The 27687-nt window shown below is 42.1% G+C and overlaps 1 protein-coding gene across 7 annotated transcripts in view; it reads right to left on the bottom strand.

The window, feature by feature from the left end:
* Positions 1 to 12007, bottom strand: part of myt1lb (myelin transcription factor 1-like, b) — a 103043-nt gene extending 91036 nt beyond the window's left edge. For 3 of the 7 annotated variants that reach the window (XM_068717808.1, XM_068717812.1, XM_068717806.1), the window contains exon 1: positions 10835 to 11039. The gene's annotated coding sequence lies outside the window, so the exon portion shown is untranslated. Of the gene's footprint in view, positions 1 to 10834; positions 11040 to 11531 lie in introns of those variants that run through there. The other 4 variants (XM_068717809.1, XM_068717807.1, XM_068717810.1 and 1 more) reach the window with 2 other exon arrangements.
* Between the last annotated feature and the right edge of the window lie 15680 nt (positions 12008 to 27687).

Consider the following 27687-nt stretch of genomic DNA (forward strand, 5'->3'; position numbering starts at 1 on the left):
CAATTCAATGACAGGGAGTAGATATGGGCAAATTGCATGTACGGTCCTTATACTGTTCTGTATTGCAGTCTTACTGTGATATTATGCAGGGCTTGCAATGTACAGTACTGCACCGTAATGGGCTTTTTAAAGCATATGAACACTTATTTTGATGTTGTTATGGTATGAAATATAGATCATAGTCCAGGCTATGTCTGAATATGTTGCCCTGAATCCTTTTAGAAGCCTTTTAGATTTTGTTTTGCTATCTCTGCAGTGTAACCAAACATCCTTTTCCTCTCCTTTATTTTGTATTCTGGAATAAGCACATATATATTAGCTTGATCAACCAAGTCAGACATGACAGAAATGGAATGTAGCAGTCTACATTTAACAGACATGATGCACAGACTGGGACAAAAATGAATTAGTGAAATGCATAATATCACAGTCTTCCTCATACAATGAGGTGGGAAGCTGACATTCAGCTTGTGAGAGTATGTGCCATCTCGCCAATGAGCTTAGGAAGGGGGGGATGTTTGGTCCCTGTTATGCAAGATGGAAATGAGTTTGCCACGCTTTGCTGTAGCCAAGCTATTTTGGAACGGCTCACATCAGAAAACGCTGGGCCGAGCAGGAAAATTAGGTCATTTACAAGAGCAGGGCAGTGCCTTCTTTCGGGATGCGAGCGGTGGTGAGGGTTAAGACTAAAGAGCTAAAATGTGTAGCGTCATTTATTCAGGGCAGGGGGGGTGCAGAAAATTGTAGTAAAATGAACAAGATGCAGGAGCTTAACACAGGCAGAGCAAAGACACATTTTAACGGAGACCTGACAATGACCTGAATACATTGCAGCAATGAAAGAGATGCAAGAATCCAGCTCTGAGTACATGGCTTCAAATTCCTCCTGCATTTCGTAGCAGATCACACTACACACCATGACTTTCTTGTCTGTATGCAGACACCGATGCTGACACGGGGGGGGCCTGATTTATTATGCATGGGGCGCAATTGGTGAGCGGGAATGAGAAATGATGGCATCCTCCTTGTTAACAACAAATATGTGATCCATCCGCCTTGTTAACCGCTGATCTGAGATCAAGAAGTGAAGGCATAACTTCAGTTATATTTGAACTAATCATCTACTAGGAATGATAATCATGTTACAGAGGCCAGGATAACAATGACACAGAGATGCACTGCAGTCAGGACCAGAGCGAAACAATAGACACAGGGAGGGTACAGGGGGAAGAGAGACACACAACCAGAGAAAGAGACAAGGAGTGGAACAGACATTCAACGCAGCAGGATGAAAAGAGCGGCAGACATTTTTATCTTTATGGTTGCAACCAATACCTGCAGGTGCAACGTACCACTATATGACACACCCTCAAAACAGTCACAGTTAGATTAGGTTGTAGCACCAAAGCTCGTAGGTGCCAAAAATGACTTTGTTAGGTTCAGGAAAACATCATGGTTTGAGCTAAAATGAGTATGTGATTCCGTGAAGTTATCTCAGGTGGCGTGTGGTGTAGTAAAGCTGGGGTGTCTTGCAGTAAAGCACCCGTGTGGTGTAGTAAAGCTGGGTGTGGTGTAGTAAAGAACCTGTGTGGTGTAGTTAAGAACCCGTGTGGTGTAGTAAAGAACCCGTGTGGTGTAGTAAAGAACCCGTGTGATGTAGTAAAGAACCCGTGTGGTGTAGTAAAGAACCCGTGTGGTGTAGTAAAGAACCCGTGTGGTGTAGTAAAGAACCCGTGTGATGTAGTAAAGAACCCGTGTGATGTAGTAAAGAACCCGTGTGGTGTAGTAAAGAACCCGTGTGGTGTAGTAACGAACCCGTGTGATGTAGTAAAGAACCCGTGTGGTGTAGTAAAGAACCCGTGTGATGTAGTAAAGAACCCGTGTGGTGTAGTAAAGAACCCGTGTGGTGTAGTAAAGAACCCGTGTGATGTAGTAAAGAACCCGTGTGATGTAGTAAAGAACCTGTGGGGTGTAGTAAAGAACCCGTGTGGTGTAGTAAAGAACCCGTGTGGTGTAGTAAAGCTGTAGTAAAGCTGGGCTGTCGTGCAGTAAAGTAAGACTGCAGATAGACTATTGTCATTGCAACCATTGTAGCGGGCTAACTTCCATGTAAACCTTGAAGTGTAGCACACAGCGTAGGTGTCTAGTGAGTGTGAGTGTGTGTGTGTCTGTGTGTGTGTGTGTGTGTGTGTATGCATGTGGTCCAAACTACTAACAATGTCCATTTTCTTTTGAACTACTCAAATGACCAAGGCAAACAGTTCAACGTTCTACTCTTATTTTACTTCTGTGCGCACATGTTTGGCAGACAGGCGAAAGAGGGGCTGGAGAGAGACAGGAAAAGAGAGACAGGAAGAGAGAGACAGGAAGAGAGAGACAGGCTTTGATAAAGGGAATGACAGAGAGAGCAGAGGATGGACAGACAGGGTGAGGGTATATGAGGAGAGACGGTGCAACCACAACTGTGTGTGTGTGGCTGCGTAAGAATGTGTGTGTTGGGGGGAGTTAGTAGGAAGGCCCTGAGGTGCCTTGTCAGCGGTTTCAGGGGGCCGTGTCTGAGAAGGCCTCCAGGTAGCAGGTGAATATGCCCTAGTTTGAGGAGCAGGGTCTCTGTCTGCACACTTCTCTACACAAACACACATGCACTGTATGCTTGTGCATAAAGACTAGACCTACATGTCCACCTTTTCTCTTTATCACATAAGTTATTTAATAATGAAGTCCCTGCAACTTTACTTAGCCAAAGTACAGGTAGATGTATTATTATTCCTTTTAAAACAGTGTTAAGGGAAATCAAAAGCTTCATTTATTGTTTTTCAACATATTTGTATTTGTGTTTTAGGCTGTAAATTGCATCTCTATCAAGTGATTGATTTGACTCAAATGTACATGACAGAAAGACATATTATCTAAACAAAAATGCCCTCCAATTCAAAGGACTATTCTGACGCCTTTAAAAAGGAACTGAATCAAAAACGTGAGTGTGCTCGGATTGTTGTCTGACACAAGCTTTTCTGTATTCAAGTTGGATTATTCAGAGCTAGTTAAAGCAAGCCGAGAGCACTACGAGGTCAAAACTGAATCCAAATCCTTGTTTCCCAAACAAAAGCTGCATGTTCACGAAACAGAGTTATTGATCTGCGCTGTGTTTTCCTGGGAATTTATGTGAAAGTGTGTGTGTGTGTGTGTGTGTGTGTGTCAATATTTATGCATCTATGTCTATTTATGTTCCAACTGTTGCCTAAACTTGCATGTTTGCATGCATGTGTAAACAATCCCTGCCCGCATTGGCGCATTTGGTACCGTGCGCGCGCGCGTGTGTGTGTGTGTGTGTGTGTGTGTGTGTGTGTGTGTGTGTGTTCGATGAGCCGTCAGTCCTAAAGAGGGGCTATGCTGCTGTCATGCGATGACACCTCTTATTTGCTGCTGTCCCGTGAAGCGGAGCTGAAGGCAGAGGTCAGGCCACCCTCACAGAGACGCTGCTGCTCAGAGCACATCATGTCTGCCTGCCTGCCTCCCAACACCGTGGTCGAGGCATCAGCCCGTCACACACCACACACACACACACACACACACACACACACACACATGCATAAAGCAACAATACACATTTATTCCCATACACACACCTACAGATTTATACATGCCCTCACTCACACCAGCCGTGTTTATTGGCGTTAAGCCCCAAATTTCTGATTTTCAGAGAGAAGCATGCTTTTGAAGGATATATCCAGGATGTCAATCTGATTGAGCAGTGAAAACAGGTTGAAAAGATAAAGATAGAAGCTAAAGCTACAGATCACAGTGTGAAAGTGAACCAACACATCACCTGGAGATCCAGACAGAAGACAATGAAATGAAGGAACAACACTGTTCGTCTTTATTCACTGTTACAATCATTAAATACATTCAGTATACCTTCTGTAGCATCTCATGGACGTGCTGACACTAGTTTAAAATGTAGAAGAAACGTAATGTTTTAGAGACGTATATCTCCTTCCAACCTCTCTGGGCAACAAGTATCACTATTACACAACGTTTAACCACGACCAGCTCCAAATCCACTAAATGAAGATGAAGACAATCTGAAACCATTGCACGAGAGTCTATGGAGCAGTGTCAGATAGTTGTCGGACCCTTTGACTAGCCAGTGTGCGTTAGAGGGGCTGGGCTTAACAATGGTCAATTAGCTCTACTTCTTTTCAGGCATGCCTCAATTATAGCTATTCAGCTACATTCAAAACACTGAAACGAAAACAAATTATTATTAACTAATGGTCTTTCAACACAATCATGATTAAATCATATATCAAGATATCGTGATACACAAATTCATAATTTAAATTGAGCACATAACAAAAATTTCTCAGAAAAGCTGAAATAAGGAGTATACAAAAATAGGCTTTACCATGTGTTTATTATATATAGACCATCTATTTATTGAATTAGCAGAAAACATGCTATATCGTGATATATCTTGTTAAACATGAAAGGACGTATATCGGGATCAAAGATTTTGGCCATATCACCCAGCCCCAGAGAGAAACAAATGCCCTCTTTAGTCTGCAGAGCATGTAGTTCAGAATGCAGCCTGGATATGAGGAGACCTGTAACCTGCTGAATGCAACGCTACACACAATAGTCATCTCCTCTCCCCGCACATCCAGCCTCCCCCTCCTCGCTACTGTAGGCCGTCCATTCGTCTCGGCCGGTGTCACATGCCGTCATCAATTACCCATTAGACAGTGTAATATTCCCCCAATATTGCCGGCGTGCGACTGGGAGATTTTAGAGTGATCAAAACCGACAAATCTGATTTACAGAGCTAGCATAAATAAGGAGATTGTGCCCTCCCTGATTGCCCTGTTGAATAATGGATGCGTGTTTGGTAATCATTTTCCAATATCACACCACTTTCCCCTAGACTGGCATAGCAGTCCTCTTCTTTTTTCTGTTCTTCCCTCTCTTTATATCTGATCTCCTGCATTCCTGTATACTTTGATATGCTGGAGTCCTCTGAAACAACGATGGGAAGATTTGCATTAGAGACAAACACTTTGTCTCTTTGACCCAATGTATCTGGGGACTTTCTTGACTTTCTGCAGTGACGCTACAGTGATAGCGCCATCACTGAGGAGGCGGGTGTTGTTGGGATTGAAACATTTTGTTGTCTGATTCATCTTGCCATTGTTTAGAGGGAGAAAATGTCAATAGGTGTGAATGTTACAGTTGATTCAATTCAAAAAGTTGATGCAAAATGAGCGGGCAGAACTGGAAAATGAATTTGACTTTAGAAGAAGTCTTTTTACAGTAGCACAGAAAAAAACAAAGAAAGGCTTGCAGCTTATTATTTATGAGACATGTCAAAGTCACATCTAAATCAAAGTGTGACAGACAAAATATATTTCTGAATTATGAGTCAATATGTATTATTTCCATGTTTTATCAGAATTTTGTATGCTTAGAAATCTAATGATACCTCATATACACATAGTGATACATCAGGCAATCATCCAAGGGTTGTGCACTTCATGTCAACTTTCAGCTACAGCTTGATGGATGTGAGGTTTAGCTTACTAAACTAGCTGGAATGATAATGTGTGATATGTCTTCCTCTCTGATGGTGTGTGTATGAAGGGTGTCAGGGGTCTGGATATAGAAAACAAAAGCTTTAGCAGGGGGCACAAGAGATTGAATTCCCTGCTTGTGTACCTTCCCTTCCTGTCACGGTCTGCATGCACAACCTTCAGTTCATACTAAATGTAGCACTAAAACTAATTGTGATCGCATGACAACAAAACAAGCAGTCTCAAGGTCAGTGCTTTGATCATATGGTAGCAGCGCTCCAAACAGCTGCTCCTGTGCTCTTCGTAACATTCTTCAAGGCACAGTTGTGCCTCTAATGGGAAAAGGCCAAACCAGGTTATGAAAATCCTTATTTACAGCTAGCTGCCTGGCTGTGTGAAGTAGGTCACGGCAGCTCCTGAAATGGAACGAACCTCGCTCGCACCGTTTAATACTTTTCTTTTGAATGCTCGCTGCCTCACAATGGCACCTGAGGGAAAGACACAGACACTTTCTTTCTACTCCTCCTTAGCGAGTCTCGACCCTACTGTTTGAAAAAATGTGTCCGCACCCTGTGGGAAAGTCCGGCTTTCACCTGACAAAACAAGTAAATAGGCTGCAAACACCAACTCCAAGGTTTAGCTATGAATACTATTAGGACCATTCAAAGTATTTCCAGAGTAGTTGACCAGCACATCCTCTATCTGAAATGGCCTCTAATGTCTAACCATGAAAAGATGCAGTGCAAACCACATTCCTTAAAACAAATGATCCCATTGGCCTCCAGGTCAGGCAGGCTAATATACAGCTACTAAAACCTAGTGTGGCACTTTGTGCTCATCATCATATGCTCGGACATTTGCAACTTTTACAATATGTCTGACAGTGCTGGATAGGTGTGGGGCCCGAGGTGTAGGTGAGCGCTGTCCCCCGGGGTGATGGATGCCTGTGGGAGGCTGTTATGCCACAAGGTGAAAATGTCCATTAATCAGCCCACACTTCCTCCATTGCCGTGGCTTTCCCATTACCAGCGCACTCCGAGCAGGCTGATTGGTTTTTAATTGGCCTGCCCGCTAGGAGATAGATCATGTTTTCCCAGAGGAAAGGCACGGAGGTGTGTGTGTGTGTGTGTGTGTGTGTGTGTGTGTGTGTGTGTGTGTGTGTGTGTGTGTGTGTGTGTATGTGTGTGTATGTGGTGGGGGCACCCGTGCCATCTCTGGAGGGATACCCACACTGAGATTGTCTCTATGCGCCTATCTAACAAGAGGGATGAACAACCAGGTCTGGGTGGTCACCTGTCACATGCAATATTACTGCTTTTGCCAGAGTAAAAAATTCAGTGGTGACATGACAGCTACCAATTATGTAAGTAATTATACAAGCACATCCTTCTCCATATGAGATTGAAACTGGCATGTCCTTAAACTACATCTTAACCCCATCCCCCAGGTTCTGATGTTTGCAGCTGCAATATCTGTATCGGTATTTTGTCTTGTTTCACCTGGTCCCCGTCAAGACAGACATTTTAGTCATTAAATACAGTTGTTCCAAAATGTAAGACGGCAAAAGTTAAGAATCCCAGTGACTGTTAAAAAAAAAATGTTGGTGTGAGTGATGTATGTGCCATAATGAATAGCCTGTAGCAGCAAGCGTAGCAGGGATGCATGTGTGAAGGACACGAGAGCAGCTACATCTTACACTGAGTAGACGTCAGTATTGACGTTGTGTCTGCTCAAATAGATCAATCCCCTCTCCGCCCTCGCCTGACCACGTCACAGAGGCTGATTGGAGGGACACATTGATTCCCGCGGTATCTTCACACAAAAGGATACACGTTCACGACGCAACCACAGGCGGATCCATCTGGCCTTCTTACAAGTTAGAAAAGGTATAATGTCTCTGGAACTAATGTTGGAGAGGAAATGTTTAAAACAACCTGCTGCCTAAATCAATTTTTTTTTTTCATGCTATGATTCATCATAAGGAGAGGGAGCAGACAGCCTCCATGGCGTGGGCAAATATACTGCAGGCCAGCACTTCTGTAGGTGCGCCACAGTCTGGCGTCAAGGGCAGGTTATGTTAGAGGGCCGGCCTGTAAAGCCTGTGTTAGCCTTCACCGTAGGGAGAGAGGGTGATCTGCACTGTGTTGGGGAGATATGCTCCTGGTGTGGAGCAGGAGGAAGCACCATCTACTGGGAGCTGCTCCCAGTGCAGCAGAGGCTGTTATTTTGAGAGGCCGAACACTGGATGTATACAGGGATGCAATTCAAGGACCACTGGTTAGTAAAAACACATTGTTTTTGTATTGGTAATGCAACATTGTCACGTTATATGTATATGTCCATTTCTTATTTTCACAACTTTCCTCCCTAGATTGAGATGCGTTTCTCCTGATACACATGAAGGTCAGAAGACGCTTATTTTTCACATGCCAGCTTCCCATAGAAGGTTCACATTGTTCTCTCCAGATTGTAACCCCCATTCATGAAAAAAAACAAAAGCAACAGATTGCTAGCACTGCGACAAGGATGTGATCCCTCACTGACTTCCCACACACAAACTAATTCTGCTTATTTGCCTGGTGTAAATTAAAACACTGTTTTTTTATGTAAAAGATAACATAACGTAGCATCGTATACTGGACCTGGTTTCATTTAAGATGAATGTTCATATATATATATATATATATTGTTTTGTTTTATTTATTTTATTGTATCTAAATAAGGTTTTGAACATATGTTTTATAAATACATAGTATTTTCAAAAGTGACCACTGCAGTAGAGCACACAGTCTAGCTTGAATGCACAGTCATACTATGGCAGTGTATGGCTCAGACATGCTAAGCACAGCGTTTGAATGTGTGATCCAGCCACTCAATATGGAGGCTAATATTAGCGCATGGCTGCCCCCCCCCCCCCACCCCCAACCCACCCCTGTCGATTGCATGCAGGGGATCCCCAGGAGGCTTTCTGCGGCTCATTCATTAGGCTGCTGAGGAATAAGGGACATACAGTATCTCCCACGCAAGGCTGGAGAGAAGACCCCCCCCCGTCCATGTATTAGACTCAGTCTGCAGCCACACAGACTTTGTATTTAGATAATTTTTTGTCACATTAAAATACTGCATTTAGACACAATAAATATTTTAAATATATAATAACAAAGACTCACAGAAGAGCATACTGAGCATACTGTCACACAGCACAGTACCTAGGTACAGTACATTTCTAATGACCTTACAGTCCATATTCAGCAATGCCATCAACACCCAATTTCCTCGCCCCTCCAGCTCTGACTAGACTGTTGTGATTATGAGGGGCTGGCTTCTTTTACTTTCACACCAGAGAGAGAACAGAGAGACAGAGAGAAAAGATGAGAAGGAGGGGGGGGGGGGTTCCCGCAATGTTGGTCGCAGTAAGACCCGGGTGGCGTGCTTTCCCTCTATAATTTAATCACATTCAGCTGTCTCCCTGTCCTCGGCTCGCTCAGCAACGCACATCAGGCACCATGGTGGCACGCACACACACACACACACACACACACACACACACACACACACACACACACACACACACACACACTTGGCACACACCAACACAAGTCTCCCCCTAACAAGCAAGATGTTTCCTTCCTCTTCCAGCAATAGGAACCTCCCAAAGAACATAACTTCACCTCATGCCAAGTGGCCTAAACAAAGTGACAGAAACTGACATATACAGGGCACTGAAGGACACTATAATAAATACACAAGCTTAAAAATGCTTACCGCTTGACAGAAACTGTTTTACAAACATTGACTATATGGTGGAAATCGTGAGAGGCTGCAGTGTATAACCAGCTTCTCACTTCAAACGGTTTTACAAGACAAACCCTGAGCTCAGACTGAATCTATCAAACTAAAAGGTGCACAGATACTAAAATTGATATTGTGATAAGAAGACTTTCACCATGCCTGCATCTTGTAGGTTGATTTCTTGTCCTATAAGAAAAATCTTCTTGGTATGGGGAACGCGCTCTTACAATCCCTCACAGTATCCCCAGATGTCACCAAACATTGTCTCCATCCTTTGTTGACATGCGAAACATTCATTTTTGACACACTTTGGGCAAGGGAGAGTAGACACAAGTAGATCACTTTGAGTCACAGCGTTGTTTGTCTTGACGGGATGAAACACGTTGCAGCGCATCTGCTTTCTGCTGTGTGTGTACAGTATATGCCACCCACGGGAGCACTGGCAGGCACACACAACATCTGCATTGCCTTTTTCTTACACGCAAATCAGAAAGAAATACTGTGTGTTAGAAGAAATATAGAATAGAGTGTGTGTGTGTGTGTGTGTGTGTGTGTGAGACAGTTTATATGCATGCAACTACACCAGAGAGTTTACTGTATTTGAAGTTGGGAACTCAAGCTCTATTCCAACTTCAAATTCTCTCTTTTCCCTCCCTGAGTTTCTCTTCTCTGTCTCCATCTCCTCTACTATTAATTGTTTTCTGGCAGTCACAGTGCCTCCGTTCCCTGGATGCTGTGTCCTCGCTACCCCTTAGACCTCAGACTAACAGCAAACACAACACACACACTACATGAGAGACTGATTTTAGCAAAGGATTGAAGCACTTCAGGAACAACCAAATCAAATCATAATTTTAGCATAATAATAATAACAATACACTGCTTAAAATGAACGGCTAAACAAATATATACTGATGACAACTGCCTTCAGAAAACTATCCTCGTCCCCAACACTGCTGAAGTTTGCAGTGCAGCATTATCTACAGCTGGAGCACAAAACTTATAGTGCAAACTTTTAAATGGGTGCTCACAGCGACCGCTACTTCGACATGCTTCTTTGTGAAATCAAACTGCATTCAAGAGGAAAGACATTATTCATTTCCAGTAGCAATCCACAGAGCTAAAAGCAATGTGACATAAACATAATATTAGACATCCCAGAGCAACTCGACTGGGACAATAAACTAAGCAAATCCTCTCAGCCTGCTGGTACTTTTTCTGACTTAAGACACTGCACCAGTGACACCACATCACATGACTGAACCTATCTGAACAATTAGCAACACTAGAGAAACTAACACTACAAAAAACTGTGAGGAATTAAGAATCACAATTTATTGATCTACTTCAGTTTAGAAATATTTTGCCACTCCACTCAAATATTTTCATTGCATGATTGTAGATGTACCTTATATCGTTAATCAATGCATCAAAGCAAAGGCATAAGATGCCCTAAACAAGTACAAGTTACCTACCAACTGCAGTCTTCTCTTTAAACTTTTCCTCCCGCTCTCCAGAATGCGCTTCCTCTCCTTTTCCAGTCTTTCCTTTACTTCTCTCCCTTACTCTCTCCCAATTCACTTAGTGTGCTCACTGCAAACTTCTGCTCTCCTCCTGCATGCAAATCATTTTTACGACTTGAGAGATGACTGGGAATGAGGGAAGGAGGGAGAGCGATAGGGAGAAAGGATGACAGAGGGGTGGAGGAGTAGAGATAATGGTTGGAAGGCAGGCAACCAATGGGCCTGGAGCCTAATGGAAAAAGGGAATCAGGACACACCAATGAGGCGCAGCCTGGAGAGAGAGAGAGAGAGCAGGAGGGAGAGAGAGAGAAAGAGAGAGAGAGAGAGAGAGAGAGAGAGAGAGAGAGAGAGAGCGGAGGAAACAGGCGAGGGAAGCAGGGATGGCGAGAGCACAGTCGGGAGGAGACGTTGTAACACAGACCGAGAAAGACACTGAGGCAGAGAGAGAGCGCACAGAGCGAGCGATAGAGAAATAGAGAGAGTGCATAGCGGGTGTGCACGGTATGTGGAGGGAGGCGAGCATCCCTGGCGAGATGGAGAGAGTGCAGATCAGAGAGGAGGAACGGAAAGAAAGAAACGCACAGAGAAAGAGAAAAAGAGAGGCAGAGAGAGGAAGGAAGAAAGGGACAGAGGGAAGGAACTGACTTACCTGGGTACTGCTAGTGGCATCCTTCACACGCCGCCTCGCAGACTCCGCACACACATATACACACACGCACCCACCCCGGCGATACAGGCACACGCCGCGCCGCCGCTGAGACTAACCAAAAGCAAAAACAACAAAGGAGAGGACTGCCAAAGCCGACTGGTATACCCTAAAGCAATTGTGCCTGTGTGTATGTGTGTGTGTGTGTGTCTGTATAGGTGCGTGTGTTTGCGTGCAAGTGTGTGTGTGAGAGTCAGGGAGAGAGGGTGGGAGTGTGTATGAGCATGTGTTTGTGCTGGGAGGCGAGGGAGAGACGGTTGAAGGAAGCTAAAATGCTCTCTCTCCTTTCTTAGCCCTATGAGCTGAACTGGTTTCCTCTCTCTCTCTGTCTCCCTCTCTGTGTGTTTCTTTCTTCCTCTATCTGTGTATCTCTCGCTCTCTGTACACTGTGCATGTATGTCCTCCTCCAACACTCAATACGTTCTCTCTCTCTCTCCCTTGCTCTCTCTCTCTGCCTGCTGATGTGCCCTCCCTTCCCCTTCTCCCTCTTATACATTTATTCAGGGCTGCAGACTGTCTGCTCCCAGAGTCAGTTCTTCCCACGGGCCCCGGGTAGAGATGGAGGGAGGGAAGAGAAGGGAAAGAGAGGAAGAATGGAGGAGGGATGGGGGGGTGATAGTGAGCCATGTGGAACATGTGCAGTGAATTCATTTCAAATGGCAGAGACACAAATTTGTGCCTTTAAAAAGGCGAAAATGAGCCCCGCTCGTGGTTCAGTGCACATTATTTGGCCTGGGATCATTCAGAGAGCTGAGAGAGATGCAGGATGCAAACTTAAAGGAAGTCTCTGGCTGATCGCTGGCTTGCTTTTAATTAACACTTGTCCCCCCTCCCCCCCATTCCAGGCTTCAGGGCTGGCTGAGCACCAGAATTAAGAGTGCAGAAGATGAATGAGTATTGAAACAGGCTAGTTTCGGCCATGTGTTCAGTGATGAGCACTGGTGATGCACCGCTCCCAAACAGGAGACAGTATTTACAATATCATCATGTTCGAACCATAAAGAGGGTGACATTCGTGCGCACTCTTGTGTGAATGAGAATGGCAATAACAACGTGATGATTTCCATATTTACCCAGATATGCAAACACACAGAATGCAAATTTCATCCCTGAGACATCATCATAATTAGATTATAAATTAGGTGCATTTCTTACCGGACAAGAGGTGCTAATTCATTCATTTTCCACCAGCGGGGGGAGACTCAGCTGAAGAAGGCAGCAGCCACCCTATAGCAGAGGAGAATATGGGGGGACTTCTCATATGCTCATCTGAAAGCGGCAAGCAATAACATATTCAAATAAATTCTCATACACACATAAATATTCAGAATAAGATTCAAAGACATAGGCCTATGCTCTGCTCTTCCAATCCGATATACATGTATACGAGGCACATTGTTTTGATCCTCCTTAGAACAGTAAACAAATCAAATGCCATACAGCGGTATTTTACAGAACCAACAAGCCCTGCCGCTCTCTCCAACAATGCTGCCAGGCAGTTGAGGAAGGCATGATAAGTACTCTGGTGGGTTGGGACACAGATGCCTTCGGGGCGTTTAATATTAGCAATTTCAAATTCTTATTTGGCTATGTTAATGCCAATCAAGCACGATTAATTTATCCCACACCCTTAAACAAATAAACAAAAGGGGAGAAATGTGCCTGAATAAGGAAAACGCCAGTAATTTGAGGAATCATCACACATTAGGAATACTAGCCGGAAATCAATGTTTAAGCAGTTATTGTATTATGATACTCACTCTGGTATCAGCATAGAACCAGAGGTCTCTCTCACTGACACAGCAGAACCGTGTTGACTGGATGTGAAGGAATCCCTCTGCTGAAAAATGATTACAATGGGAATCAGTTTGTGGTTAAATTGGCTGCAGAAAACTGTAGTTTTTTCTGTCCTGATGTATTTGCTCTTATTCATTTAAATACGTGGGTTTTGAACAAGATTTAACTCATTTAAAAGCTATTACACCTCTGTCAAATTCACAATATTGAAGTATAGAGTAACAAATGCAGTTCTTTTCCCAGTATTTAATTGCAGGTTTTTTTTAATACAAACGTTTTTGGGGTTTCTCTACAAACAAAGGTTGTGCTAGTGTTCATCTTTCACTGATATAGTTTTCTTTGGGCTCATATTTGGTCTGTAAGTTATAAGAATACAAGCTTTTTTTTTGCATAATTCTACAACATTACAACCTTCTCTTACAGCGGTGTAACTGATAACATGAATAGCCACGTTCCATTTATGTGTGCAAGTGCCATGGCTCTGCTTTGTGCTTGTTGGCTCAGTGAAACTTAATTAACGCTATCTCTTACACCTGTGCTCTTACTTTTACTGCTTTGCCGAGCCAAATATGTCCGCATAGAGAGAGGCCCATTCACAAGCTGTTAAGTTTGTTATTGATGCAAGAAGAAACAACATTTTTTGGCCAATTATGAATACCTATTTGAAGACAATTTGAATTGTGCCAGGTGTATGTCAACTAACGTTATCTTGCTTCTTTTTATTGTAATGTTCGGTTCACTCAGTAAAAAAACTAGCGTGAACCGTAAAGCAAAAACTAGCCTAGACCCTAAAGCAAAAAACAGCTTAAACCTCAAAGCAAGAACTAGCTTAAACCTCAAAAGCAAAAACTAGCTTAAACCCTAAAGCAAAAACTAGCTTATACCCTAAAGCAAAAACTAGCTTAAACCCTAAAGCAAAAACTAGCTTATACCCTAAAGCAAAAACTAGCTTAAAACCTAAAGCAAAAACTAGCTTAAACCCTAAAGCAAAAACTAGCTTAAACCCCAAAGTAAAAACTATCTTAGACCCTAAAGCAAAAACTAGCTTAAACCATAAAGCAAAAACTAGCTTAAACCATAAAGCAAAAACTAGCTTAAACCGTAAAGCAAAAACTAGCTGAAATCGCTTATCACAAAGACCCACTAAATCACAATGTTTATAGTGATTTCAGCCCAAGCAGTGCAGCAATGTAACATAAGTCTAAAGAAAAAAAAAAAGATCTTTTTGATACTGACCTAGCTGTTAACTGATTTATTCAAAGTTCTTGTTACCCTTTTTGTCAAAAGTAAGTTAGCTGAAGTTAGTTAACGTTACCACGCAGTAAAACTTTTGTTAGGATAATGTTTTTAAGTTAAGTTGACCTACCAGTTATGAGGGTAACGTTCCGCTCCCTTCGTTAAGAGGATAAAGGATGTAGCATTTAACTAACGCTTGTCTTAAATGTGATGGTTTGGTTTGCGACATTGCCGTCACTGTACAAGTGTGTGTCGATTACTGTTTCCCGTCAATGTGTGTTTCCACGGTTTCCCCCCTAAAACTGAACCAAATGTCACAGGTAATACGGTGGCCCTGAGAGCTCAACACGCATGCAAATTAAGAAAACACATGCAATTGACATCAAAACACGAGCAAATTAAGAACATATATTCACCAATTTGACAACACGCAGCTACCAATACAGAGAGCACAAGTTAATGTTGCGTTATTGTTAGCTTGCTTTAGAATCAAAGCATAAGGTTCAATAACTGTTAATTCAGTAGTACCGGTAGTTTAACTTGCTTGCACCATATCGGTTGTGATGGACAGTTCCTGGTGCTGAAACACATCCACGTGCTAAACAGTCTCAGAGACCAACGACCAGTTAGAGATCTAACAGACTGTGGCTGAGTGGAGAGGGTCGTTCTTCAATCAGAGGATCGGCGGTTTGATCCCCGGCGATCCCCGGCTGCGCTAGTCACATGTCGATGTGTCCTTGAGCAAGACACTTAACCCCAATATTGCTCCCGTAGCTGTGCCTACGGTGTATGAATGTGATATAGTTTTCTTAGGGCTCATATGTGATAGAATCTGATAGACAGGTGTCACTTAACCCAATGGGTGGTAATGGGTGAATGATGACAAGTAGTGTGAAAGCGCTTTGAGTGGACGGAAAGATTAGAAAAGTGCTATACAAGTACAGTCCATTTCTATTAGCATTTAGAAAGAAAGATGTAAATCAACGGAGGAAAAAAAACATATGCCAGACTTTGGTGCACAATGAAGCGGCACTTCTCTCGTGCTACAAAGCAAATATTATTTTCCTAAAATGTCCTATATTCCTGCATCATTATGTTCCACTTGTTTCAGAAAAACATACACACATATGCAGTCCCAAAATGAACACCTAAATTAGTCCAATCACTGACCGATCATCTGTCATCCCTGGCGTGACAAGAAAATAAAAATCACATATTAAAACTACAATGCAGTAGTGTGTTAAGTCACTAACTACACCTAAATGCTGTTATATTGAAGCTCAAGCCAATACAGCCCACTGCTGACCATTACTCATTACTCACAAGAAGTACAGTACTATGTGTAATGAGTGTTGCTTGTTAACTCCACTGAAATAGACAGTGTGTTGTTTTCACCTAATTAGTGAGATGACACATTTCTCACCCTCAGATATTTGAGAAACCAATTCCCTGACCATCTTTTTTTTTTTACTATTATATTGTTTAGACTACACATCGGATAATTTGTACCCTCAGTGACATTTTTTGTAGTATTTAACTTCCATTCAACTTTGGGTTTGTTTTTTTCCACAGTATTAAACAGTATTTCTGACAAACAGTATAAATTGTTAGAATATATTAATCACAAGATTTATCCAGCGAACCAACAACATATGGTATGAGTTCCTTCTTGACCTCTGAAACATCAACTGACAAAACAATCTCAACAGCAGGTCCACTTACCTACCTGTGTTATACAGTCCAAAGTGAAGTAACGGGGCCTCGGGTTGAGATTTTTTTGTCAACTGCTGTTCAAGAATGAACTGTCATGCTTTTAGGCCAACATGTAAAAGGAGTCTTAAACCCCTTTGAGACCCGTGGCTTTGGCCGACGTTACTGTCTTTGAGAGGCTCAGTCTTAACTGTAGGGTGAAGATACTAGTATCTTATGAAAGTAGACGACCCAAGGCTTGCATTGGTACCATGTCTCGCTAGCTTGGGAGGAACTGGGGCTAAATAAGGCCACACATTTTGTAGAGGGAAAAACTGGCATTGCCTTATTAACAGGGGTCCCTGACCTCTGACCTCAAGACATGTGAATAAAAATACCCATGAGGCTGCCCTTTACACTCATGCAAACACTTTATGCTACTCCCATGCAGTGGGAGGCAAAAACCCAGCAGTTATTTGCATGTGAGCATAGGGCGCTCAGGGGATGTATGGCTCTCCTAGGGATATCGACAACAACTGGGTTTCTGAGCAGTTTCCAGAACAGAAGTGGTCGCCGACATCCAAGTGCAGAAAAATGCAATTCATCAAAAGGACTTTTTTTTAATGGTGTATCTTAAGGTATTGGTGTCTTACTGTGGTATTTTGGAGGGATTTCTGATCATCTAATCAATTCTGGAGTTTTTACAACAAAAAGAAAGTTTAAATATAGCACCAAATCTGTGTAACAAATTGTATCACCACGCACCACTGAGCTGTATGTCAGATAAATGTTCAGGTTCCCAGCTTTCAGATGATGTTTACCACTTTAATGTGACATATGCTGTTGACCTGCTATCTCCCCCTAAAATCTCTTACCCAAGCGCAGCGCAATGGAAGGACTTTTACCATTATTTACCATTCCAATGACAGCTGAGCAAACTTAACCTGCTGATGACGAATGTGTATTTTGGTCAAAAGTGGCAGAAACAAGTGAGTAAGTGGAGCGCAAGATTGTTAAATTCAACATGCCTCTGATAGTAAACACAACTTACCTGCCCATGATCTCATTAAAGCACTTGAACTATTTGCAGGCTGTTTTGACATGAGCCGCTTCCTCAAGCTCCAAACTAGTGAACGCAAAACACGTGTGCATACATGCACTGCACAGTACAAACAGGTTCTGGAGGAATGTTATAATAAATGTTAGACATGGGAGCCGTGCACACAGACTGTGCACTGTTAATGCATTTGTACATTTCAAAAACAAAGTTTTTGGTGAAAGGAGCAAGAGTGAAGTGTAGATGGAGACGGAGAAAGAGTGAAAGAAACGAAGGGAGGCTCACAGCTGTGGGGGGGATGGAGGGAGCATGGGAGAGGGATGCTGCTGAGGTTAGAGGTGTCGATGCAGCGGAGTGGAAGCGAGCTGGAGCCAGGGAGCCGAAGCAGGAGGAAAAAGAGAATCAGCGCGTTTTGGGACCGGAGACGATAGCGTGGGAGAAGGTGAGGGCTTGTTGTTCAGTGGGACCGAGGGAGAGGAGCGGGTGGGGGGGGGGAGGAAGAAGAGAGACAGAGTGATACCTTAAGGGAGCAGGGAGAGATGTAGAAGGGAGGAGAGGTTGCATTACTGGCGTATTGGGAGTAAGAGAGCAGAGGAATAACAAGCTTCAGCCTACTTATGTACAGTATGGAGTCTCTGTGTGTGTGTGTGTGTGTGTGTGTGTGTGTGTGTGTGTGTGTGTGTGTGAGTGTGAGAGAGAGAGAGAGAGAGAGAGAGAGAGAGAGAGAGAGAGAGAGAGAGAGAGAGAGAGAGAGAGAGAGAGAGAGACTTCCGTCTTTGGAATGGGATGACAAATGTGCCAGACATGAAAGACCAGAGCACATACAAACCCTTAGGGAGCCACTTTACCTGCACACATACACACAAACACACACAGCAGCAGCAGCAGCAGCAGCAGCAGCAGCAGCAGCACACACATATATACACAACAGTGGCTTCAGGGGATACACAGTAACACACCAGTAAGTCTGCAGCAGTATACTTGCGAGGACCCGCAGTGACTCCATTCCGTTCTTAGCCCCGAACCCTGTGACAACTTGAACCGCCGCGAATACATGTCTAACCTCAGCCCTACACAAGACAACTCCTAATATTTGTGACATAAAAAGTGTCATTCATACTGACAAATCCACAGAAAAGGCAAACTCCACTCTCATCTGCCCTGTTTCCAGCAGCAGCAGCAGCAGGCAGCTGTTCTCAGTTAGGAAAACAAAGAACAGAGGCGTAGTAACGACTGAAAACACTGATGTGGAGGGAGTTACATTCTACACATGAAAATGTACACATGGTTGCCGGTTTATGGATTGATTCCAGTATGTTTAGACTCAACACTATATTTACCCTGACAAAAACAATCACATTTATCTATCTCATATAGAATCCCAAAACACACACATTTGCACATGTGAATTTTCTGATTATTCACGTGTGGGGCATGGAAAAAATTACATTTCTCACGAGATACATTCATATACAGGCACGTGTAAAACAGCATTTCACATGAATTCACATATGGATGGATGTAGGCTTTTTCAGAAAGGTTACACATTTAATATGTCACACCTAAAAAAAACTGAAATTCATGTGAGATATTTTTGTACACTTAAATTTGACTACTTTTAGACCAACAAAATAAGCCAATAAAGCTTGAACCATTCCTCCAACAGAATTAGCTAAGGAAATTATCATTTCAGAAAACACAATTCAACAAATAATCTAAAGCAACAAAATGTTAAAAATCCACTTCAATCAAAGAAATTTACAAGTGAAGAGCCTCACAACGTCCCCTTTCAAAAATCCTGATCAACCCACTGCATGCAACACAAAGCAGACAGACACAGTTAGTGGCTAGCTGGTTAGCATTTAGCAGCTGAAGAACTGGTGGAGACCAAAACAGTTCAATTTCAGAGAGAATTTGTTATTATATATATTTTATATTCATTTAGAAACAAACACCTCCCCAACTGACTTGAATTGTTTGCCATAACAACTTCATAAGAAGATCATATCACTAAAAACAAATGCAGCTTTAATTCATTGGATTAATGTAATTACTTTGTAAAAAAAAAAAAACTACCAGTATTTCCCACAGACACACCACACACAGTCACTCACTCACACCATTGTGGTAATATATGCATTCACACACAAAATGACTGCATGTAGTCATGATGGTGGGTACACACACAAACACACACGGGCACGTGCGTATGTAAATTTAAAAGCATCCACATGAGAACAAAGCCATGGCATGGGTTTAAACAAGAGGGCATACATAAACATCACATGGCCATGCATTATGCAGACACACACATCCAAGCTCCGACAGACACACACACCCCATTTACCTCGCTCACAGAGGTAAGACCACGCATCATTTCACCCCCTCACTCTCACTACCCCCCCCCCCCCCCCCCCCTCTCCCTCTAGTCCCCAAATCCATGGCATATGACCTTCTGTGGGACGGATAAAGAATGTGCTTATCAGTCATGCAAATGAGGCTGAATTCATTTTCCACAACAGATGGCCCCATAGATAATGATGATGGAGGAGAGAAAATTAAATGTCTCTCGCTCGGTGACCATGGCAACCGCGCCTCTGCGGCGTAATATCAATAATAAGTGCGCTGCATAATAAGGTTGTCAGTCTTGGGAATCAAAACCTCCCATGATGGGACAGGGCGATGGGAGGGGTTGAAGTCCCTCATAAAGTTTGGTGGACTCTGGTGCAGGGCACGGTGGGAGTTCTGCTGAGGTTGTACCGCTGACGAGACAAAAGGAGCTGGTTCCTTTTGATAGAGCCACTTTCAATACTTCAAAATGAATCGTTTCCTGATGAATTACTTCATAAGCCAGCCTTTATAGAGGTTTACAGGCTTTAGTGAATGATTATAAACCATCAGCGTGTCCTTGTTAATGGTTTATAACTTTCTCCCATGAAAGCCATCCACCATTAATAAGAGCTACTTCTGAGTTTCCAGGATGTGAAAAATCTCATCTCTATCTCTCCTTTCCTCCAAAATGACAAATGCTTTGTTTATCGCTCAAATTCACCAGGTTGACCACACTCATGAATTTTCAACAACGAAACCTTCTGAAAAATGAGCTGCAGACAAACTGGAAGGAGCCGAATATGTTTATTTATAGCTTACTAACCTTTACAACAGACCTGATGGACTATTGGAATCCATCCATCTATGTTACGTTGCTTATCCCACACATTCTCAGGACCCACTGCATCACTTCTCAATGTATCCTCATTCAACGGTTCTTAGTATAACCCTACGAATAAGCAGCTCCAAATTTTTTATGCATTTTCCTAGAAAGTCCGGTCATTAAAAGCATGCAGTTTTTCAAAATGAACTTCACAGTAAACAACTTAGTTAGGTATAGGCAGCAAATATGCTGAGCTAGGTTTTGGGCAAAGATTGTGGTTTGGGGTAGAATAACTACAGAAGTGGCGTTACTTAAGAATGTTAGTTCGGTGACAAATACATCATGGTTGACTTCCTGTTTCACAAGGGGCAGGAACAATGGTGACCTGGGTGAAAGACCAGATTTAGTTTGACCCCTCCCCTCCGCCCACCCTGTGTGGGTATTTGTAGTCTTTATACTTCATGTTTTATGATTACAAGGATTTCATGCAAATTGATTTCGTAGGATATCAACAAATGACAGTGCATTTGTTACACACTGAATGATAACAATTTCCATTCAGTTTCCAGATTAAGTTATTATGCTGTGAATACAACAAGAAGACAGTCTTAGATGAATATCTGTCTCGTTTGCTGCGATCTCGACTGTCCTTCCTTACGGCTGGTCTAACTTGCTTATCTTAGACAAGAATTACAGCTGAATACACTTAAGTAAAACTATCTATATACAACTGTGATGGAATTACATGAATTGTGAACTCACAACCTGAAATATACAGCCCAACAAACTGCTTACATCTGTCACAGGACACACCATTTATCTGTATATAATCTTGCATTGGAACAATACAATTATCAGGCCAGGTTACTGACGTCACACTGGCGCTAAACTGCTAGCGCGACAAGCCTCGTTTAGCTAATGATGCTAGCCTTAGTTAGCTGCCTTATGTTTCAGCATTATACACTTTTTAAACATAAAAACATGGCACCGCAAAAGCAAGCAAACTTAACATAAATGTATATGGCACTTGTGTACTTCTCTCACCTGTGAATACAAGAAGAAGACTCAGATGAACATCTGTTTCGTCCTTATGGCTGGTCTTACTTGCTTATCTTAGACAAGAATTACAGCGCCAGTCATATCAAAAACCGCTACCGCCACCTATTGGCGAAAATGAGTATTGCCCTGCAGCTACTTTAGGTGAAAGCAGTTAAAAGTCACACAAAGCGTTTTAAATGATAATAACCAGAAAATAATGTTGGGTGGTGCAGCAAGGTAATAACACAAACTAATACAATAATAATTTTGTAAATAATTGTAGCAATTAAAATGTCCAGGGTGCCACACATTCATTGTTGTAGGTATAGCTGCTAACGCTGTAGAAGAACAGCCTGCACTTTTTAACATACTAGCAGTTTCGGGCCATCAGGGAAGCAAAACCTTCTCTGCTGGCCTAAACAGAATCACAAAGTTATAGCTATTTTATAATTTAATAATTTTTCATAAAAACACTACATGTATTATAATTATTTTTCCCATTAGCTTATTTTCTCATTGCACAGCTACTGTCTTCCTCAGTTGCTCTGCTTCCAGCATTTTTTTTTTTTTACCTAGCTTTGTTTTTTTAACAGTCAAGGGCTGAAGGAGGAGAAACGGATTAATCAAGAAGGACATTTCCAGAAAAAATGCACATCGTATCAAAGGGTCGACCAACCCCACAGCTAGCAGCCCTGACCCAGCCAGGAAAAGGATTTGTACGAACGGTATTCCTGGCTAACAGCGTCTGAGAAGCGTTGCACATGTTATGGCTAAGAATGCGTTTTATTTGCAACTGAGCATCTTGGTGTTTGGAGCTAACCAAGGCAGCAACACGACGCCGTAGCACGACAGGACACTTACAAGCTACGGTGCTTTTGAAAACTTTTGCTGAAACCCGAGTGGATCTACAACTCAACGAACACCTTTGCAGGAGGACCTCTGGCTGGAACTGAACCACACCGATGTTCTGTACAACCGCGTCGTTGAGCTCTTTGCTAACAAAGAAAGGAGAATGGACTTTGTCTTTAAGTGAACAGCAGCTTTGGTAAGTGAACTGCTTTTGTGTTTTTACATCTGCAGTAGCGTTACTACTGCGTTCATCTGTCTATCGTGTCATTCTTATGATATGGTTAATAATGTTCCCTCTGATGTGAATAATATTTGAATGGCTCGTGCTCTTCAGTGTGCGTCGGAATACATATTTTAGCGCCGCAGGTTTGCTGGATTGATTTGTCATGCTTTGTTGTCATATATGTGACTGGTTCTTGTGAGTTTGTTCTTGTCATTGTGTTAATTACATTGATTTTGATGATATGCATTGTCCGTTAATGACGAAGCATCCTGTCATGTGCCGGGTTAGGGTCGGACATTTGATTCTCTGTTTGAGGTTTTGTTTTCTTTTACAAAGCAAGAATTATGGTCTGGAGAAATGGGGATTGTGTGGCGATTGCTTTAGTCCTGTTTGAATCAGTAGGGAACAGCTGCCTAAACGCTGCGGGGAGAGTTTGTAGAGCTGTTGTTTTCCTGCTAAGCTAGTTTAGCACGCCTCCCAGAACACGCGCGCCTCACCAGGGTACAATGGTTTGTTTCTGTGTCAGACAGCATGTTGCCAGTTTGAGCAAAGTCCACCGAAAACATTATATTTCCCATAATTTAAGCTTCTGCATTTTCCAAATGCACTAGTACTATTCAAACATATTGTTCAGTTCGTAAACCTCGTACCGAACGGTTTAATACGAATATGTGTATTGTTACACCCCTAGAAACAAATAATAACCGTAGCTGTGCTGTCATAATGAGGTTATTAGGAGGTGGTTTAACTGTAGAAGGACAGCATAGAAGGCCCAGGTTTAAAATGCACGGCCCGCCACTGCATACTGGGTACCCCTCAAGGAGCAGGGCAGTCCAATAGACTTCATCACCTACTTAACATCGTGAATTCAAACAACAGCTTAAGGCAACACAACAACTTTTGTTAAGTAACTTAAGTTACATACGCAAGTGAGGTGCGGTACATACGTTAACTTTCATATGTAAATTGAAATAAGTCAGCCTGTTGACTTTTGGTTCCACAGGACACAAACAGCAGTCTCCTGGGTGAAAGTCCTGTGTTTGTTAATCCCATCTATCGACCCTGACTTCCTCATTCCACAGATTTTGTCACTCTTTATACTACGTCACCTGACTTCCTCTTTTGCCAGCGCAATAATTACTACGGCCACTAAAGGCTGTCCTGCACATGCAGAACTGACGCTTGAGGGGTACAAGTATGCTTCTTTAGTCGTGAATATCAAATGTCACGGTGAAATACATGTTTTTTATACAAGTTTTTTCAGGGGATTCAATAAAGCCATGTTTGATTGTAACTTTATAACTTTGTCACTTTATAAAGACTGCCTTATTACAAAGTTGCACCATCTGTCCTGCAGCAAAAGCATTATAAATCTAATTCTTGTTCAGGTGAGACAGAAAAAGTGACACCACTGTTGGGTTGCTGTTGAATTTTGGGATATTGTGATGAAATGACACACCTTCATGTATCAACTAAAGCTGTAATATCACTGAAAAATGAATTGACCACTGGTGTCATTACTAAGTTAAATAGTTGCTTCTACTGTATCATTTAATGCTGATCAGAGCAGATCTATGCAACACTCTTGGAAGCAGCTTTATTCAATTTGTGCAGCACTTTTTAATTAGAAAGAATGCTTTTTATGGAGGCATTACACCTGTTTTACACTTAACCTATGGACTTTCTACAGCTGCAGCTTCTATTTACATTCCATCTAATGTGCTGATATTATCACTTTAATGGTGTGGACAAAATGTAGTGTGCCATTAGGCAGCACAAGACGACCTCCTTCAAGAAGAATAGTCAAATCTGTAAATTTCAGGCCATTTTGGGGCATACCGAAAATGAGACCGCACTGGAGCTTCAATCCTTTTCGCACCACAGTTTGTCTAATTACAGAACTGATTTATTTGCCCCCATTATTTAATCTCAAGCCCTAGCCACACTGGTCCTGATGAAAACAGTGATTATCGCCCAAGTACGGGCCAGGCTGGGGAATTAAATTTTCATTGCATCGAAAAAAGAGAGGAATTGTTCAAAAGATGCAGGGAGACTGAGCGGGGTGAAGGAGCGGGGTGGTGCGATTCCTCCATCAACTGACCTTGGGGAGTGTTTCCAACATCATCTCTCTCTTTATTGACCGGTTGCTCAATCACATATGGCTGAGCACCCGTGCCTTCCCCTCGCTTCAGCAAACACCTGGTCAAAGCAGAGATACCATACGGTTGCTCTGCTGCCTGGACCGCACTGGACTGGGCCTTTGTTTTCTCTTTACTGCTCAAACACACACTAGTCAATGACCCGTCCCCTCTCCTGTCGCTGCAGGATTGCTGTAACTGGAGCTATCTAAGCGGATTCTTTATATATGTACATAAAAACGTCAACGCCCAACAATATATGAAGTATCAATAGTAGTAGTTATATGTCTCTTTTTGTACTGCTGTCACACTGCAGCCTGAACCATGTGTGATGAATTTTGGACCTTTTCTTGAGGAAAAGAAAAAGCCTGCAGCTCTTCGAAGGATAAAGGAAGTGGAAATATGCCTCCAGTTCAGGGTGAAATATGTGTAGATCTGCTGACTGTAGAGGCAGTTGAAGGAGTTTTGTCTGCACTGTTGTGATCATGAAACCAGTCGGTGTAAGAACAAAAGTCTTTGTGGTTGGTGTTTTTTTTAATTCTGATACAGAATTTGAATCTTAATTATTATCAGTTACTGCGTCCACCATCACTTCCACTATATTTTTTGCTGCTGTAACAAACAAATTTCCCCTTGCGGGATGAATAAAGTATCCATCTATCTATCTATCAAACATATAAAATAGGTAAAGTGCAGCTGGACCCTTGCGTTGATTCCCACCACAGATCCATTGGCTCCTCAGCATTGACATCTTGGATTGTGGGTCCCTATAAAGTGGCACCAACATCAACATGTCCCCTCTCACATCCAGCTAAAGAGACTGGGAGAGCCAACAACACATCATGTTGCATCACAATGTGAGCAGTAAATGTATTTATTTTGGGCTGTTTGCTCTCCCTATTTTCTAAATGTTAAAAAGTGATTGCCACTAACTGCAACCAAAGACCAAGAATCGGTTGCCAATTTCTTAAAATGGTACCCAATGGCAACTGTTACTGTCGAGCCAAGAAACCGTAATTTTTTTACTTTAGAATGCCACTCAGTGGCCAGTTTCACACTTTTTCACAATGGTAGGTAGCTGTAGGAAGGTGTCTGGATCTATAGCGCTAGCTTTGTCTAACAAGACTGTGGTTCCATCTCAATAAGCACACTCGCAGTATTTGCGGGTAGTCAAGTGCATACTTGTGTAACTGATTTCCAGTGACCGCCTTGCCTAATTGTCTAGAAACACATACGCCAACTGCACATAACTGAGACATGACATATCGAATGGTTTCTTTCATTCATAAACAATATCAGATATGGGGTATCAAGATGCAGTCTCATCAAGAAGAATAGATTTTTCATACTAAGTGATACGTTCTATCGTAACTTTTTATTGTTTAGACATGAGTAAATATAAACAGACTGAATCAAGCATCATAAATGCAAAATTCTTTGACCATGGTTATTTGTTGGTCACTAAACAAGTTTAAAGGTGCATTACCGTCTACCTACTGATAGACTGCCAATTAGCATTATCTTAAATAGCAAGTGGGGGGCAACTCCTCTGTTATATTTTATATATATATATAAAAAGTCCAATTATATAGAAGTCTATGAGAATTACTAGTTTCAAGTCTTCTTCAATACAGAATGATGTTCATTTAGTAAATTATGGTCCATTTAGACCATATAGGGTATGCTTCAGGGTAGGGCTACCTTGTGATTGACAGGTCTCTACCCTGGCATTGTCCTGTTTGGATTTGTCCATGTTTTCGTCTTAGAACTTTCACCCTTTCACACAACATTGTGGTGGCCTAAAAATGTCTAATTCAGTGTTTAGTTGTAATTAGCTGCAATATATATATATATATATATATATATATATATATATATATATATGTATATATATATATATATATATATATATATAGTATAACATTTATTATAGTCACCATGTTAGTTTAGCATGTTAGCATGTCAACATTTGTTAATAAGTTAATCAGAACTAAACATTAAAGGTTTACAACACGATATTCTATTCACAATATTCAGAACACAAATATTGCTGCAAACAACTATTATGTATGCAAAGATATTGTGGACTAATGTCCACCTGAGCAGAAAATAAAGTCACTCTTCCTGTGTGTGTGTTGTTAGCACCGTTAGCTGCGAGATGTTGAGAGCCGTATGGAGGCAATAGATATTGTACTGGCAAAACTTCTAAATGTGGTGGTTCCTTTCACCCCTATGTGTTTGGCCCTATGGTTTTGCCACTGTGTGAAGTTTGGGTGCCTCACGTTAGACTCGCAGCCTTTCCTGAAATAAACTCCAGAAGGATCTGATGGTTCAGTATTACTTGTATTTTATTGCAACGTAAAACAAAAGGGGAACATAAGATGCTGTTGTTTGTTTGTCCTTTGGGTTTTCTTCTTCAGCATTTCTGAAGCTGAGGCCGAGGTCAAAAATGGTATTTGCCGTAACCCGCTTTCTCCACCTCCCAATGCGCTATGGCTCCCCTCTTATAGGGTGCCCTCCTCTGGCTGTGGGCGGGGCACACTTGCATTCAACAAAAATAAAAGAAAAAGATCAGTAATTAAAATACATAGATATCAACTTAAATGCGGCTCCTACAGATATACTCGGAATTTTGAATTTAACACCTTTGAGGGCAGCTGGGGCTGATAGGAATGTCATTAGTTCTGCAGGTATTTTGTTTTAAACCAAAGTGAAGAACAAATTGAAATTCTGAATGACAGCACTAGATGAAAACTCAAAGGGTCGCCAAAGTTATAACGATTCATCCTGCGTCTAACATCAATGTATTTAACAAATTTGAATGCCAATCCATCCAAACGTGACATTTTAGTTTAAACCAAAAATGTCAACGCACTGGTACTTCTGGATACTTCCATCCAGAAGTACCAGTGCATTGA

Source organism: Cebidichthys violaceus, unplaced genomic scaffold (assembly GCF_023349555.1).
Source record: "Cebidichthys violaceus isolate CVI_PGR_0920_01 unplaced genomic scaffold, fCebVio1.0.p SCAF_22, whole genome shotgun sequence".
Lineage (NCBI taxonomy): Eukaryota > Metazoa > Chordata > Actinopteri > Perciformes > Stichaeidae > Cebidichthys > Cebidichthys violaceus.